The sequence below is a fragment of the Equus quagga genome, chromosome 5, assembly GCF_021613505.1.
Source record: "Equus quagga isolate Etosha38 chromosome 5, UCLA_HA_Equagga_1.0, whole genome shotgun sequence".
NCBI classification, from domain to species: Eukaryota; Metazoa; Chordata; class Mammalia; order Perissodactyla; family Equidae; genus Equus; species Equus quagga.
In genome coordinates this window covers 2,600,696-2,617,657 of record NC_060271.1, presented here as the reverse complement: position 1 = coordinate 2,617,657, position 16,962 = coordinate 2,600,696, and the positions used below count along the sequence as shown (strand labels likewise).

The following is a 16,962-nucleotide window of genomic DNA, read 5'->3' as shown; positions in this document are numbered from 1 at the left end:
TTCAAACCCTTTCCAGCTCTCTAGACGGCATGGTTCCTAGTTCCCAAGGCTGGCTGAGTTTACAATTAGTTTATAGCTGTCAGTTCTTATCACAGATTCCAACTTCACCCCCTATCTGCCTGGACTGCCTGACTTGGCGGAAGCCTCTAAACCAAAGTCCTTCCGAGCAGGTCTCTTTCTCCCTGAGCTCTGGACTTCCTCCGCAGGCTCTGCCTCCACACCAGGACTTTGCCCACGGACACCCTTCATCGACCTGAGCCGTGGATCACAGCAAGCTCCTCTAATTACTCGGCCAAAGTCAGCCCTTGCTGGAGCATCTCCCTCTCCTCTGGGATTATGGCTTTAATCTGTCCATCCTTTTCCTTTTTATAAAATATGCCAAGGCATACCCGATCTGATCGAGCCTCTTTGGAAAATACCTAAAAGTCGCTCATTCTGCACATTTGTTCTTTTCAGAGACAAGAAAATAGGGGAAGAGGGAAGTTCTGCTGGAACCCACATGCAGCATTTATTCGAAGCTGCTGGGGGTGTCAGAGTGCGAGTGCCGCAGGAACTTCAGCACGTGGATATTCAACGGCGTGACCTCTCTCTCTGCGGACAACGTACAGACAGCATCCTCACGGCAAATGTGGAGCCAGCACTGCTTTGACCAAATCTTCAAGAAAAACAATACACCGATCGAATATATTCCTGGCCTTAAAGCTCTGAAGGCCACGAAGGTGACAGATTAACAATCTCATTGTAGACCCTATTACGCTGTTTTGCCACAATTGTGCATATCAAGAAAGGGGAGAAAAATCACAGAAGCAGATGACATTTCTTGGCCTGAGATCTCATCTTCATTATGTTGCTTGTTGGTTATGTTTACTTGACATTACGCAAAAAAACAAAAAGAAAGCATTTCAGGCAGCTTACAAAAAAGCTTTACAGAAAGCCATTCTCTATAATAAGATTAAATTAATAAATGAGGAAAACTAGAGTGAAGGGAAGAAAGGACTAGAAGTTAAGGTGAAGGCAAAAGCAAGAACAGGGCACCAAACAAATCTGTACAGCTGCAGAAGATGGGTTGTCAATCTGCTATGAGATTCCTAGAGGCCAAAGCAAAGAAGGAAATACGATCAGTTACAGGTTTCACAAAGTCTATGCTCAAATAAAGCATTTTTTTTTCCTTTGAACCAAAAATGGAGAATGAAAAGGATGTATAGACTTTCATCAAATCAATACCATGTGGTATCATGGACATTACCATCAGTACTGTCTCTACAAGAAATTCAACAGGGAATTTTCAATATCCCCTAACTTATGCTGAGAACATAATACCAAAGCCTAATTTAGTAGTAATAATTGTAAACAGGGTCAAAACAAGGTGACCCAAGTCATTTTAAATTTTCTATGAACAAACCATGCTTTCTTTTTTTAACTAAAGTGAAAAGCAAATAAGTGGGATCTTGCTATACAGCTATCTGGTGGTCTGGCTTTTCTAGGGTAAAATCTAGAATTAAAAAAACTATTTAAATGGTTTATCAGTTTATTCATCTGTAAAATGGGATAATGCTGAATATAACTCATGGGATTAAATGAATGAGAATAAAAGTTACGTGCAAGTACGTTTGGAAAAATAAAATGCTATGTTCCAGAAGGCAGGCACTGTTATTACTCAGGTATCAGCCTTCAGCAAGGCAATGATAGGAAGAACAGAACCTGTTTCTTTAATCAAACTCAAAACTAACAAAAGTTAGAACTAGGTTTCAGCAATACTAAAGGGATTTATGTGACAGCAACATGGCATACTTAGGGACATTTCGTTTAACTAATGGATCATAGTTTCATTAAGTATTTATTGCACCATGAAAATTCATTACATAAACTCAGAGTATCAGAAAAAATAAACTATAAACCTAAAATAATTCCATTCGTGCTTTTAATACTTGGGGCCCCACTTCCACCCAACCTTCTAAAATTCTCAATTCTAATTTTACCAAACGTATGAGTGGGTGGCAGAACCTAAAGCACGAGCTGTCCGAGGGGCTGGGGTCGGAATCCCGCCTGACTCTACCACCAGCTGCCTGGGGAACTTTAGACGCTTACACTGCTTAACCGCTCTGAGCCTCCGTTTCTTCATCTGCAAAATGAGGATCCTGTAGGCTCAGAGTCTTCAAACCAGGGAGCATGCAGCCCAGGAGTGCTCAAGAAAACCCACCGGAGGCAAGAAATCTAATTCCGCAATACCTACTTCCAATTATTTTCTCTAAAAAAAATAGGAAATAGTTCATTACTTTAACTGTTAATGTAGATTAACAGTAGCACATGTATGTCAATTTATATATAAAAATTCATACACTGGTGCAGGGTGCAGACTTCCAAAATCAGTCATGGACCGGGAGTGGCTACTGGCAGGTGACAGGGGGCCACCACAGTGGTTTAACAGGGGAGCCATGACAGAGTTCCAGTTCTTTCAAGATGGTGCCAGCCCATCACCTGGGACTAGAGGCCAATGACACTGGGGACAGGGAGGCAAACTGCGAGCAATGGAGCCACTAAGTTTAAAAGCTCATGCTCGCCAATCTTCCTCTCCAAAAATGTCCTAGATAAACGAGTCTTCCGAAAAACAGTGCAAAAGCAAACATCCCCACCTCCTTCAGCACATGGCCATCAAACCGCAGGTCCTGTCAATCAAATCAATTCAACATCATGTCCCAAGCACCTCCTCCGCGCACGGCAGGCCCTGTGCTACGTGCTGGAGGGACAGAGAGAGGAATCAGCGCTCGGTGGCTGCTACACCCTTCCAAGGGCAGGCCTGGCCTCAGGTGGCCCTCGTGCCTGTTCCCCAACTCTACTCCTCAACGGACATCTCCCTCCAGGGCTTCTCAGCCACGATGCCTTCCCTCATTTTAGGCCCCCTGGTGAGATGAGGAGGCAGCCACACTGTGCATTTGCTCTTCACGACTGAGCTCTCTGCTATCATGCCTGCTCCTGCACAGTGGGTTTGCGTCACATGGAACTACTGCTGTCCCCTGGGGTCTTGCAGGAAGAAAAGACATTTAATGAGGCCCTCCTAGTGAAGGGGATTTTAAATAAACAAATGCCGCATTTGGCAGCTTCACCTGCTGATTTACCCAAAATACATACCATCATTCTTCACTGTCCCTCTGACAAGCTGCAGTCACTATCTCCAAAACTGACACTGGGAAAGAGAACAAGACAGGACAACAGCTCTAAGGGACGAGCTGAGCGAGTGTGCCACAGGTGTCCCCAGGCTGCCTGGCTTCGAGGGTGGCCCTGGGCAGGGGCTAAGCCAGCCATCCACATCCCAGTGACTGTCCCATCACAGTGGACGTCAGTCAGTTCCTCCTGCAACAGCCCATCCCGCTGGCCACACTCAGTCTCTGCCGCGAGCCACCACTTTCTCCTGCAGGGAGAGCCGACCACAGCAGGCCCCCACCGCGACATCCTGTGTTAATTCCTCTCTCTCTTCTCGAACACCTAATTTATACCACCTTCCTTTTGGAAAGAAAGGCCCGTCATCTTCCTCTGCTTAGCTAATGATTTGCCGGTCCGATCTCAATTACTGTCAAATGGGATACACGGACGGCTCACATTTTCTCCACAAAGGGATCCGCACTTGACGGGAAGCAACCCAATTTCCACAATTCTCTCCCGCACAAAAAGCACACACAACAGTGAGAACCGTGGGGCTGTGTTTCCCTGAAGCCATAAATGCGGATGGATGCTCTCACAAAGGAGCTCTTTCTGTTTGTTTCCTGATTTGTGAATGTATTTATTTGAACCTTCTCACAGAAACACAAAAATTCAGTCACACTTGGCAAATAGCAAATCACCAACATGGAAAGCTGTTTCCTCTCCATAAACGCCACCCTCCTCACTGTTACACCCAGCAACTGCCTCGAATCTCAGCTCAAGCTCCCCTCCGCGGGGAAGGCTTCCCTGACCACGCGCACCCGTCCCCTCGCACGCCAGCCCCATGCGCACCCGTCCCCTCGCACAGCAGCCTCGGGTGGTGAGTAAAGGCAGCAGAGTCAGTGCAGAGGTTCCCAACTTTGCTGCATGTTGGAATCACCTGAGGAGCTGGGAAAACGATTGATGCTGGTCTCCCAGTCTGGATTCTCACTTCAACTGCTCTGAGGTGCAACCCGGGTACTGCGAGCCTTAAAAGCGCCACAGGGATTTGAATATGCAGCAAAGTTTTGGAAACACAGGCATAATGGTTAACAGAATTCACATGCACCTTCAGGGCCAGCATGACCCCACGGCCTCGCCCCACGCTGAACTCCCCTGGGCCTGAATGTGCTCACTGCAAACCGCGATGCTCTGAGAATACAGCCCAGTCAGGGTCAATGAATTAAATGACATAACGTAAAATGCAGGAAAACCGCCCCTCAAAGATGGCCATGCCCTAATCATCGGAACATGATTCAATGACTTAGATAATGAGAACTTGGGCTTCCGAACTGATGAAGTTTAGATGAGATTGGACGTTTTGAACTGCTGAGCTCGGAGAGACCGTGAGTGTACTCTGCATTTGGGCGGCACTGTGATAGACAGAATAATGGCCCTCACAGATGTCCACGCCCTAATCTGAGTTCTAGTTGACTAAACCAGGAGTCGATTCCATTCCCCAGAACAATTCACTTGATGACCAGCAGCCACATCATGGCCTGGCAGGAAGAGCTGGAGACAAACCGGATATATGAGAAGATATGCATATGCTCACTCTCAAGGACTTGAAAGCATTCACACAGATTCTGTCCACTGGTAAATGGGACCACAACTGAAAGGATGCACAGGGAGAAGCTGTGAGGCAGCAAGGGGATGACTGAGCTGAAGTTATGAGCTGGCAGAAGGGAAGACTAGCAGAAGCCACCAGGTAGAGAAAAAATACATAATTAGAGAGAGGTCATTTTCAGCAAAAATAGAAGCTGAGGATACTGGATGGCAGGGAGCACACAAACTCCTGTGCAATGGGAGCAAGATACCCTCATCCCGAGAGATCCAGGGAGCCTTCCTGCTGTGAAACCCAGCCCCAGCTCCAGGAGGCCAGGCCGCACGGCTGTACTGAGACTCCCAGCCTGGCTGCTGTGCACGGCCTCACCCTGCCACACCCATCCTTACTGGGGAGCCTGTACCAAATAGCCTGAGGCTCACACTCCGGGATGGCTATACCTCTTATCCAAACCCTTAAATACATCACTATTCACATCTTGTAGCTGATAAAGACAAAAAACACCAACATCACAGTCTCGTTGACTTGCCGTGGGCTTTCAAACCATGGCTCCTCTGGGTCCCAGATGTGTGACCTTTGTCAAGTCCCTTGAAGTCTTGGAGCCCTAATTTGTGCCTCTGTAAAGTTTGGAAATTGGTACCCTACCCCTAATGGGTGCTGAGTAGAATAAATAAGATTTGAAAACTGCCTGGTACTACAGGACGTACTTATTACATACTGTTTGCCTTCCCTACCTTCTATTTCATTTGCATACAATTCTTTGGAAAGAAAAGGGAGAAATTCCTGATATTTATTTCCTATACCATATACCTGTTAGTTTTTCAATACATACCTGTCAAAATGAATCAGGACACAATTACCAGAAACTATTTCTGCTATGATACAAAATCTGATATGTTAACTTAAGCTGACCTTCAGGCTCCAGTCTGGCACGCCTCCCCAAACTCACGCCTCACTTCCTCCTCATCCTCACACGAAATACATGCTACAGCCAGACTAAGTTGGCCACAGACCCTAGAACACAGCCCGTCATCCAGTGCCAACCTCCTCAAACTCAGCCCACCCTTTGATCAAAGGGAGCTCAAAACAGATGACAAATTCAAAACAAGATTGTTCCAGAAGAGTTAATAAAGGGATTATTTGCACAAGGGTGGGCTGTGTTGAAGGGAAACCCCACAGGCCCGGGAAGTATCCCAGGGTTAGAACAGCAGAACCGTTACCTCTCATGGACCTGCAGGGGTGAGAGAAGGGAGGGGCAACCAGAACTGGGAGGGAACCCTGTAGAGAAAGTTGCCTTAAAAAGAGCAGTGAGGGGCCAGCCTGGTGGCATAGTGGTTAAGTTCACCAACTCTACTTTGGTGGCATGCAGTTCGTGGGTCCTGATCCCAGGTGTGGATCTACACCCTGTTCATCAAGCCACACTGTGGCAGCGTCCCACACAGAAAATAGAGGAAGCTTGGCACAGATTTTAGTTCAGTGCAAATCTTCCTCAAGGAAAAAGAGGCATATTGACAACAGATGCTAGCTTGGGGCCAATCTTCCTCACCAAAAAAAACATAACCAAGCAGTGCCTTTCCACCCAGGATACAGCAAGCCCAAGGCAACCTACCAGGAGAAAGCCAGAAAGTGGATCAAAACACAGAGACTTCACTCTCCTCCTTCCTGCCCTTCAGCCTCCTGCTGGAATTTTGCATTGGCTCAAACCAGGAAGAGGCCAAGGGTCCAGGAAGCCCATGGATGCAGTCCACACAGGATGCAGTGTGGTGGGAGGGGGAAGTGGAGAAGGCCAGAGAGAGCACTTGGAAGGCCAAGCAGAAGACAGCCAGCTCAAGGTCAAGTGAAGGTCGTCCTCCATGAAAAATATTGTCACAGCCCATATTCTTCAAAATTTCTAAGGAACTTCATGACTACATGTCTCCTTGTGACAGAGCATAAAACAGAAGGGAGGATGGAAGAAAGAAAAGTAGAGTTACATTTGTGAGAAGCTATGACGCTGTGTTCTGTGCTAAGCATCACCCATGCCTGTCTCCTTAAAATTGACAATCTGGGAAGGCAAGCATTATCATCTCCATTTTGTAGTAGTAGAAACTGAGGCACAGAACTGATGGAATATCAATCCCCAGGTCCCATTTCTAGAGTGGTTCCAGATCTAGAACCCAAGTGCACCTGACTCCAAATATCCCAAGGTTTCCATAAAACCACGCTGCCTTGCATAAATTGCCATTTATTTATCTATCTTGTCTCTTGATGAACAGAAGGCCACCCAAGGGCATGGACATTCTGCTATTGGGTAGTCTGCTATTTCTCCTGCATTTCCTTTTGCCCCTGTGCTAATGAGATGCAAGGAAGTCCCACATATAGCTGAATAACTAAAATCACAAAATCTCTGAAATCTCTACAATCCCATTTTTCCTCAGTTTAAAAATAACCTGTTTTGCCAAATATTCAAAAACGTCTTTTCCCTCTTTGAACAGACCCATTTTTTTTTCATTACACACATCTCATATTGGGATTCATAACTCACCACTCCCACGGGAAATAGCCCCAGGCTCCTTGTCTATTCAGGCAAGCACTTGGTACATTTGGAAAACATTTAGATTAATTTCTGCCTGCCAAGTATGAGGATTCTGGGTAGCCTTCTCTTAGACAAAGTTTTAAAAGAAAAATGCTCATTTCCTTAAGCATATCCAACATTTTTTCAAGTGGACTCTTTGGTTAAAGTCTTTATTACTAATAAAAAACAATAAAATGATTAATAATACACCCATGGCAGCTCTGTATATTTGACATTATATGTGTGTGATATTTTCTGGTGAGTATTTCTAAAAGCCCCCAAGTGCCTTTCTGGCATTTCATCGTTACTTCCTTCTCCTTCTCTGACAGGTAGCAAAGGTGAGCTGGTGTGAGATCCACATGGAGGTTGAGGCCTGAGGCCCAAACAACTGGTTTGCTCCACTCCCCACTCACCCCGCCTCCCATTTAATGGGAAGACAGCAAGCCTCGTCAGACCACAGCAACAGTGAAAGGAAAGGCTCTTCGCCTCTTCTTAGGAGGGTGCCTCAGGTCTCCCCTCATCTGTGGCATTTCCTTTCTAACTACTGGCACAGCTGCCAAGGACTTTCCTTTTCGTACACTCACTTCATCTTTGTGATAACTCAGAGAGGCAGTTTTTGCTGTCCCTATTTGACCATGGCTGGACAAGGAGAAGAGATGGGCCAGAGGTTTCCCAGTTACAAAGTGTTGAAAATAGGACTGGAATCCACGTCTTCTGGATGCCAAGATATTTTTTTGTACCTTGCAAATACCTGACTCCTGGGTCTATCTTATGCTTCCTTATAGATTATCAGCTCTAGGGTTAAAATTAATACCATAGGGATGGGGGCGTAGGTGACGGTAAGATAACAGTGACGTCCGGGGGGATCTGTGGCTTGTATATTATCTGGCCACAACCCTCCCCTCTCAGCTCCAGCTGATAAGACCACACCTCCTCCCTCACCTGCTGAATCTAGACCACTCCTCCTTCCCCACCTGCTGAATCTCTGTACCTTTGCACAGCCGCCTGGGCCAAGGCCTGTGGAGACACCGACTCCAGTAATGATGCCTTTTCCCTCTCTGCAGGGAACTTCAGCCTTTGGTAATTGAAATTCACAGTCTAAACTAGGAGTATTCTTTAGGAAGAAAAAGATCAAGAGCCAAACTGGTAAATGAATTACTCCAGATTTTTAATTGGGTTTTAGTCTTGGTTAGGTCCCCATAAACAGGTGGTTTCCAGAAAGCAGACAGCCAGTCCTGCAAATAGTCATTTTCTCGATATTTGAGATTCTCCAGGTATTGCCAAATCATATCCATCCAAGGAAGAAGGGATATATGATCAGAAGAAGCCTGAAAAGATTGCTTCCCTCAGGAATTCCAAGGGGAAACTCCCAGGAAAAATTATGGAGTTTAAAAAATGGGGATAGCAAATACTCCTTTGAAAATTTCCTGAAAGCTATGACTCCCTTCCTCAAGCTCAGGTCAAGAACTTAAAATGTAAGGTGAGGATTCAAAGAATTCAAAAGTGAAATGTAAAACCAATATATGTTAAAAGCACAATTTAAAAACTGTCAACATGATGTGCAATGACTTTTCATCTCCTAACTTGTATCCCACCATTTTGTTGGTACATTGTTTGCCATGAAATCACAATAAAATAAGAAGTTGTTTCTGATAACAATAGAATTCTACAGCCAAAAAAGTACTTTCACATCTGTGTGTCCAAAAAAAAGTCTCTTAATACCTTCGGAAAAACACAAAATAGAAATCTTGATCCTCATTTTAAAGCCTGAGAAACTGGAGCTTTGAGAAGGAAAGTGACAACTCAGAGCTCAGTATAGTAATGGCTGTATCCAAGTTAAGATCAGAGCCTTCCAGCCTAGGTTTTAAAGCTAGAAAGGATCTTAGACATCATCTAGACGAATGACCTAGAGTCTTCTTTTTGCAAATGAAGAAATGTGTCTTAGGGAGATTGAATGGTTTGCCCAAAGTCACCCAATTAGTAAATCACACAGGACAGTCGGCCAGGCCGCCTGACTCGTAGGTCATTTCCTGACACAACAACGGTCCGATGTGTACACCATTCAGAACGTCAGTCACAGAAAGCACTGCCACCTGATTTCACATTATTAGGCAATTTCCAACGTCATTCACTTTTATAGATTCCTGCTCCAAAAACAAGTTACTTTTGAAACATTTCAATAAGCATAAAAGAGACCTCTAAGAGAATTAAAGGACAATTAGACTCTTTCCCACACTGTAGAAGGAGCCCTCTGAAAATAATTTACTAAAACTCAGCTTCACAGAACGACAGTCTAGAAAGCCTGTCCCTATAATTTCAGACACAGGTGAGAAAGAGCTCAAACAGCCATCTCCTACCAGGGGAAACACCTTAGCACGCTACAAACAAACAAATCCCAACAACCTGAGCAAATTCATTTCCAATAAAGAGCGCTACTCAGAGATTAAAAAAAAATTAAATTAAATGTTGCATTACCCATGTGATCATGTTGCAAAGCAAGCTCCTGAAGAGACAGCTGTCTTGGCCCTTGTGGGAGCTCAGAGCCACCCAGAAAGAAGGAAGGACAAAGTACACAGCCCAGATCATAATTAGAGAGTTTCAGTGATTGCCAGAGAAGGAGTCTGGCAAGGTGCAATCACACGGGGAGAAGCAGCAAAGCGCTCTGCTGTGCGCACCACCAGGGCAAGGGGCATGCAAGCACGGCCACCTCCTCTGCAAACACACGTCTGTACTCATGCAGGCTGTGTGCCATGCCTGGCTCAGTGCTGGGAGGCACTTAGGTTCTGGCGGAGGGAGGCAGACAATAATAAATGAGGGAGTCAAGCATCAGTGTGCCAGGTGCTGGGAAGCGCTATGAAGAAAAATAGGATGCCGAGAGGAATAGAAAGTGCTGGAAAGGGACACATTTCTAAAATAAGTAGTCAGGGAAGGCCTCACTGAGATGACATTGGAGCAAAACTTTTCAGAAGGTAAAGGTGCACGCCACGCAGACGGACACCTAGCGGAAGAGCATTTCAAGGAGATGGAACCCCAAACCCCTGAGGCAGCAATGAGCACTTTCTAAGAACCATGAGGCGGCAGTGGTGGTGGGGGCACTGAGTTTTTCAGGGCTGGCTTCACCACTCACTAGTCACGTGACCCTGGGTCAGGAAAACCTTTGTCAAGCTTCATTTCCTCCATTTTCCTTTTGTAAAATAAGAACAACAATATTCTCATCGCTCTATCCCACTAATCCTGCTCCTTTATCATCCCTTAGGATGATTTCAAAACGCTAGACTCTCACGTGTCATCTCTCTTCCTCAGCAGAACAGCCACATGGGTTTAATATCTTCATCTCCACGTCACAGAGAAGAAACTTAGACAGAGAGAGTTAACTGCTTGCTCAGGAAAATACAGGTAGTGTCAGAACCAGGATTTGAACACAGGTCTCTGTGACTCCAAAAGCCACAGCAGTGAGCTGCTTGTGTGATGGTACCAGGAAGATGATGGTTGGAAGTGACATGCAGCATGGGAAGGGCAACGTGACCTCATGATGTGTAACACAGTGTGTTACAGGGACAGTGGAACAAAGCGCTCTCTCCCATCAAGAGAGCTGGGCAGTCCCACGTGGGGATGCTTCCCAACCAAGGGTGGAAAGATTAAACTTGTCTCACCATTCTTGGTAAGTCTGGGTTCCAGAAGGCTGATCCTGTTGGGAAACTGAAGCAACCATCTAAGTCATCAAATTCCCCAGACTTAGAAAGGCAAACTGAGTTAAACACACACAAAAAAAAGAGAGAGAGACACCAAACTCTCTGTAGATGTCTTAGGATGAAGGGTTATTCCTTTCAAAAAGGAAGGCTGCCTGCCTCCAGCTAATCGGAAGCAGAGGAAAAGCCGCACCGAACAGCACATGTTTATGGCGCTGGACCTCGCTCCCAGTAAATCAAGACTCAGTTTAACTCATCAGGAGAAGTTAACGTTTTCTGGGTGCTTTTCTCCCTGGAATGTCCCACACATTTTTTTTTTTTTTTTAAGCTTGGCACCTGAGCTAACATCCGTTGCCAATCTGTTTTTTCCTTTCTCCCTGAAGCCCCTCCAGCACATAGTTGTATGTTTTAGTTGTGGGTCCTTCTGGTTGTGCTATGTAGGATGCTGCCTCAGCATGGCCTAACGAGCGGTGCCATGTCCGTGCCCAGGATCCAAACCGGCGAAACCCTGGGCCACCGAAGCCGAGGGTGGGAACTTAACCACTCGGCCATGGGGCAGACCCCTGCCCCACATCTTTTATTTCCAACAGAATCTATATCCAGGCAGAGGTCACCAGTGGACACCTCAGCTCAAGCCTATTTAACTCGATATTGACTGTGTTAGTGTGTTGGCTATATGTACACATCTTTCTTCTCAATTGACTATGAAACAATGGCAACAAAAAGCATGATGATGATGATAATGGTGATGAAAATAACAGACCATGAGGTGAAGTTGGTCGTAAGCTTAATTCCTCCCTCTAAACTTTACTATTTCTTAACCTCTCTGAGCCTAAATTCCTTATCTCTGAAATGTGAATACAAATATTTGTTTTACAATATTATTATCATGGAAAAAGAAGTATGTAAATCCCCTGGTATACAGTAGTTCCTCAGTAACTGAGAGCTGTTAGTCTCCATTAAAATACAGGTGAATAAGATTACATGGCACTTTTCCGTCCATGACCTCATTTGATCCTCAGAACAAATCCCCAGCCCTTAACTTTGGGTCTTTCTCTTAGTAGTCACTCAAAAAATAGAATCCAGAGCTGGGACAGAAATAATCTAAAAGTCCCATTTTACCAATGAGGAAAGTGAGGCTCAAAGAAGGAACATATTGTAATTTTATCTAAGCAATTGCCTTCTGTAATGATTCAGAAACCTCTTCTTAATAGACTCAGCGAGAGAGCATGGCATCACCAGCTGAAGGCCGCAGGGAAGATCACCAGGGCAGGGACGAATGCACCCAGCATCAAATTTAGTTGTTGTGATACCCATAATCATCCCAGGTTTTATCAAAACTCCATTTTCCACAGAAGAATGGAGGGAAGTGCCTTGCGCCTTCAATGTAAACGGCCCCTGTTCCAATGGGCTCTTGCTCAGGGCCATGAAGGCCACACCTCCCAAAGGTGCTACTCTGCAGAAGCGGCTGAAGGGCAGAGTGCTGCGTGCAAACCCCAGCACCGCTGCTTTCCACCTGTCTCTCTGCTCGCTCCTTCTCCTAGGGCTCCAGGAGCCAGTTCCGCACTCGGTCCAACTGAACAGGGGCGCTCCTGCCAGACTGAATCATCTGCTTTAACAGGCAGGGCCCACAGAGCCGGACTCTCGCTGGCACCCACTCTCATCAGGACCCGGCTGGGCCTGTGCCTTTGCTCAGGAATCCTGGGATGAGGCTCTCTGAAAACGAGGTGCTGTGATCTTCTGCCTCATTCCCATGGCAGGTGGGGCGCCAAAGTTAAGGACTCAGTCCCCCAGCTTTCAGGCACCCCCTGCTTCTGTGGAAAGCACGCTTAGGCTAAAAGGCGGAGAGAATGGAGTAAGGCCAGTTGAGAACAAGGTCTCAAGGTACAGCAGGGATGCAACACAGGTTGGGACTGTCTCTCTCCCCTGCCTCCCCTGCGTGGCTTTGAGCAAGCTGCCCCTGGCCTGAGCCCTCTCGAGGTCCCCACACTGACTTTCAGAGGCCTCAAGCACTTCTTCCTCCATGGTCCCTTCCGACATAAAAAAAGGTAAGAATTATATTCTACAATGTGTTGGCGTCAAGGCAAACATAATCTTCAACCCTAAATGTTCATTTCCCTCTTCTGATTTTAAAAGAAATGAAAACACATTTTGTGAGCTCCTGAAAGCACGGTGGCCTGACGCCCTGTGTGCCTGCCCAATGGCTGCGTCCCCACGGCTTCCTTCACCAAAAATGGAATGGGTGGCACCCACCTCTCGACATGTGAGCATCAGCGGCTCAATCTGTAATTCACCCAGCGCCAGGCCTGATATCAGCAGACGCTCGATGGCTCTTAATATTATCATTATTACTCAGAAAATATAAATTAAAAGCCAGTCTTCAAAGAAAATAGGACTGTGAGCCTTTGGAAGGTGAGGCATGAGTTTGTTCCCCATATAACTTACTCACTGACTCCTTGGAACCCCACGAGGGCTGTGAGAACACAGCCCTCACTCGACAGATGCCCGTAGTGAAAAAGGACAATGAGCTGAAAAGGAAGCGTTTCCCACCAAAGAGAAACTGTATCAAACTGTCTTGCTTTACTATTCAGAGAACATAAAAAAAGTTAACATCCCAGGCTCTGTGGGCTGACACTGAAGCTGGCCCACAGGTTCTGGGCGACCACCTAACGTGGGGTCTCATGTGAGGGACGACACGAGGCTCAGAGGACACAACGATGGCTCATACTCAACCAACCAGGGTTTCCCACAGAACTCTCTATTCCTTAAGGATGCTGTTTAAAAATAAGTAAGGGAAGGACAGATGGAGAGAAGGAAGGAAGGAAGGCGTGAATCCACGGTTAAATAATTCTGAACATACTTCATAATGTAACAGTGCCTGATCCCTTGAAAAATCATAATAATATTAGTATATTTAAAATTTTGAAAGATCCTCTGTTAAAGAAACCTGCTTTACCTTTATGACGAGAAATTCCATAATTTAAGCAAATTTTTTCCCTAGATAACTCTAAATATCCCATCTGATCTGTGCAATGCCCACCACCCCGGCCTTCTTTGTCGTCTTCTGCTTCAGGGCCTCCGTAGTTGCTGTTCCTTCTCTTGGTTCCTTCTTATCTGACAGGTCTCCCCTCCAATGCCCCTTCTCTAACTGACGTGGCCTTCCCAGGTCACCCAACCTACAGCAGCCTCCCCGTGTCCCTCTTACCAGTTACTCTCTGTCATTTCAACCCCTATTTATTTGACAGTAGTTATTTCATCTAAAACCTATCAATAACGTGTTTGCTCATTGTCTATCTAATCCCTTAAGGGCAGGCAATTTTCCTGACTTGTTCATCTTTAGAACCACTGCAATGAGAATAGCGCTGTCAAGAGAGTACAGCTCAATAAATATTGCCTGGATGCGTGGATGGTTAGATGAGGGGGTGTGAGTGACTGGATGGATGGATGGATGGATGGATGCAGGGGGAATGACTGGAGGGATGGATGAGTGGAACACAAGTATTATATGATCTTTAGGAAATGTCATTAGCCTTCTGGGCTCTACTTTCCCCACTTGTGTTGGAGGATGTACTATTTAAAGCTCCTTCTAATGTTGTTATTCTAAGTATAGCAGGCATAAAGACACCATTTATTAAGTATTTATTATGTGATAAGGAACTTTTTCTGGCGTTATTTTGTTTAACTTAATATTTAAAACAACTTTATGAGAGAAGTATTAACATCCCAATTTAAAGATGAGAAAACTGTAGACAAAAGATGGAATCTCCTACCGGTATGTGGTGGAGCCTACTGCCCAGTCCTAACTTCCTTGCTACATTACGAATCTATAAGCCAGAAGGAAATCATAGCTCTCACTATTGCAAAAGAAATATAACTGAAAAAGGAACAGTAGTGAGGGGACAGGTGAGGCATTTTGCACATAATTCAATTCAATGTGTATTAGTTTATGCCTGGGAAACAAGGATTTCCTGAGTCAGTGGATTTTAAAAGAACCCAACTTGAGATCTATACAAATGTCTTCTGTTTTTTAATAAAATCTTTTGCATTTTATTCACAGCACTTCTTCTAAATCATCTCTATACTTGACAATCAGGCACTATGCACCTTCCTGCTCACGTGGAGAGTTTCTTTTCTCTTGGAGAGCAATTACCGGACAAATGCCAGGCTACAGAAGGTGTTTCTCCAGCAGCAGCATCTGTCTCCTTGGCAGGCTCCTCAGGCAATTTTATTGGCAGCATTAAAATGGCCGGGGGGTCAGTCAGAGCTCAGCTGCCCACAAGCTCTCAAGTGGCCCACCAGTCTCTGCCCAGATCTCAAAAAGAAGAAACAGGCATGGATTCACCTCAAAAGTTGAAGATCGGCCAGAGCCAACTCTAGCTCAATTGGAACCATTTGGGCCAATCCTGGTTTCTACTGGGAGCCAAAAAATTCCCATGATCCTCTTTGCCAAACAAACTAGCAGTAACAAGAACCTGTATAAAGGCATAAAACACTTAGATTTTGAGCTAATAGGCATATATGTTGTGGTGGCAGCCTCTAAAATGGCCCAAGTGACCCCTGCTTCATGTATGTATGCCTTTGGTACTCCCCTCCCCTGACTGTAGGCTGGACCTAGTGGCTCATTTCTAGTAAACGTAATACGGCGAAAGTGATGGAATGTCACTTAATAAATTAGGCTACAGAACAACTTTGGCTTCTTTCTTGCCAGCCATCTCCTTGCTCTCTTGTCTGCTTGCTCTGACGAAGCCAGCTGCCATGATTGTGAGCTGCCCTATGGGGAGGCCCACATGGCAAGGAACTGAGGGAGGCCTCTGGCCACCAGCCCGTAAGGAACTGGGGCCTGCCAGGAGCCACGAGAGTGAGCTTGGAAACAGAGCCATGCCAGGCAAGCCTTGGGATGAATGCAGCAGTCCTGGCTGACACCTTGACTGCAGCCTTGTGAGACGTCCTGAGCAAGAGCGCCCAGCTAAGGCAGCCCACTGAAACTAGTAAATACTGCTTTAAGATGCAAAGCTTTGGGGTAGTTTGTTATGCTGCCATAGATAACTAATAGGTGTTTCTTAAAACAGAAAATAATATATATTTTTAATTATGTCAATACAATTAACTCTTTCAAGTCTGTTCAAATGTCACCTCCATGGGCCTCTCCTAATCACCCTACTGAAAATTATAGCTCACTTCTACCCCATTCCCAAACCACCATATACTGCACCAGCTTTTCATATTTCCTCAATTCTTAAACATTATCTTTGAACATTGTGTTATTCAAAGTGTGGTCTTTAAACCAGCACCATCAACATCACTTGGCAGCTTATTAGAAATGCAAATCTTAGGGACCATTCCAGACCTAAAGCGTTAAGGTCTGCAGGATAGGAGCTCTCCGGCCAACTGACAGGTATGTCAACATTTGAGAAACACTGTTCTAACGGTCTGTAAGACTTTCTTATTTATTTCATTTTTTTTTCTGTCTCCCACACTCCCCACAACCCCAGTGAGAAGTAAGATACAGAAGTCATTGCTGATCCTGACTTCCACCATCTGGAAGGAGCTTTTGTAAAGGTAGACAGAGAAATGAGAGACAGAGAGAGACTACGCTTATGTAAATTTTACAATAAATGTCACTGTGATCTAAGCTAATTTGAACTGGGCTTCTGTCTCCTGCAGTCAAGAGTATTTCCACACGACAGGGTCAGAGCCATTGACAAATCCTGCACCTCACCACGCAGCTCGGCACCTTGGGAGCCGACCGAAATCTTTCTCCCAGCTGCAGCTTAAAAAATCTCAGGGAAGGAGAGAAGAGCCAAGATGGCGCCGTGAGTAGTCCTCTTTGTCTCTCGCCCTTCGAGTCTACAATTATTTGGACACTTATCGCTTGACAAAGGATATCCAGACAGCATCTCAGGACGTCTGAGACACCCACGCGACTATACATCGGAAGGCGGATGGACTTTCCTCCGGGAGGATGTGGAAATAGGTGA

At 45.5% G+C, this 16,962-nt stretch overlaps 1 protein-coding gene across 6 annotated transcripts in view; it reads right to left on the bottom strand.

Annotated features, from left to right (window-relative positions):
• DAB1 (DAB adaptor protein 1) overlaps positions 1–16,962 on the bottom strand; it is a 395,398-nt gene that overhangs the window by 275,258 nt on the left and 103,178 nt on the right. The window contains exon 1 of one of the 6 annotated variants that reach the window (XM_046660107.1): positions 9,771–9,893. The exons of the other annotated variants lie outside the window; for them this stretch is intronic. The gene's annotated coding sequence lies outside the window, so the exon portion shown is untranslated. Of the gene's footprint in view, positions 1–9,770; positions 9,894–16,962 lie in introns of those variants that run through there. 6 annotated transcript variants of the gene reach the window in all.